Source organism: Juglans regia, unplaced genomic scaffold (assembly GCF_001411555.2).
Source record: "Juglans regia cultivar Chandler unplaced genomic scaffold, Walnut 2.0 Scaffold_562, whole genome shotgun sequence".
NCBI lineage: Eukaryota > Viridiplantae > Streptophyta > Magnoliopsida > Fagales > Juglandaceae > Juglans > Juglans regia.
This window is the reverse complement of record NW_023360488.1, coordinates 1-1,135: the sequence shown is the minus strand read 5'-3', so window position 1 is coordinate 1,135 and position 1,135 is coordinate 1. Positions and strand designations below refer to the sequence as shown.

The 1,135-nt window shown below is 47.8% G+C and overlaps 2 non-coding genes across 2 annotated transcripts; both read left to right on the top strand.

Moving 5' to 3' along the window:
- Positions 1–211: 211 nt before the first annotated feature.
- On the top strand, positions 212–330 carry LOC118345896. The gene has a single exon (XR_004799338.1). It is a non-coding gene; the product is annotated as a 5S ribosomal RNA (ribosomal RNA).
- Positions 331–833: 503 nt separating this feature from the next.
- On the top strand, positions 834–952 carry LOC118345895. Its single transcript, XR_004799337.1, has one exon. It is a non-coding gene; the product is annotated as a 5S ribosomal RNA (ribosomal RNA).
- The last annotated feature ends 183 nt before the right edge of the window (positions 953–1,135 follow it).

Genomic DNA, 1,135 nt, shown 5'->3' with positions numbered 1-1,135 from the left:
GAAGTCCTCGTGTTGCACCCCACGTTTTTGTTTTTTCCGCCTTGGGAGAGGCATTGACAATAAGGACAACTAGGGAGTGGATTCTTAGGAAAATCGCGCCCTGCCCATCGCGTAGCTATTGGTTTCGATCAGATCGCCGGTTCGCATTTGGATCGGAAAGACGCTAGTACGTCACACTTGGATTATATGAATTTTAAATAATTAGTTTGACGGGTGCGATCATACCAGCACTAATGCAACGGATTCCATTTCAACTCCGCATTTAACCGTGCTTGGGCGAGAGTAGTACTAGGATGGGTGACCTCCTGGGAAGTCCTCGTGTTGCACCCCTCGTTTTTGTTTTTTCCGCCTTATCTTCGGGCGAATTTATTGTAAAGAAAGCGACAACTTGGGAGTGGAGATTTTGAAAATCGCCGCCTCCCGCCCAGCGGTAGCCAAGGGTTCTCATCAGATCGCCGCTCTGCAGCATTGGGATCGAAATACGGCTGGCCGGGTCGCCTCTAGATTATAAGGAATTTTAAATAATCGGGTTTGATGGTTGGCGCATCATACCAAAGACTAATGCAATCGGATCCCATCACCTGCTGCAATAGCGAGTAGTATACTCAGGGATGGGTGGACTCCTCGGGAAGTCCTCGCGGTGCACCCCTGCTTTGTTTTTTTCGCTTATGAGAGGAATTGACAAGAAGCGAATACCTGATTTTGAAAATCGTTACTCTTCCCATCTACAGAGTTTGCTGGCTCGACCAGATCTGGCCGGGTTCAAGATTGACTGAAAACACGGCATGTAGGCTGCCTCAAGGATTATATGAATTTTAAGTAATTAGTTTGATGGGTGCGATCATACCAGCACTAATGCACCGGATCCCATCAGAACTCCGCAGTTAAGCGTGCTTGGGCGAGAGTAGTACTAGGATGGGTGACCTCCTCGGAAGTCCTCGTGTTGCACCCCTCGTTTTTGTTTTTTCCGCCTTGCGAGATAAATTGACAAGAAGGAGCACTCGGGAGTGGATTTTAGGGAAAATCTCGCCCTGCCCATCGCGTAGCCATGGGTTTGGATCAGATCTCCGTTTGGATTGGGATCGGAAGGACGCTAGTATGTCGCTCAAGGATTATATGAATTTTAAATAATTAG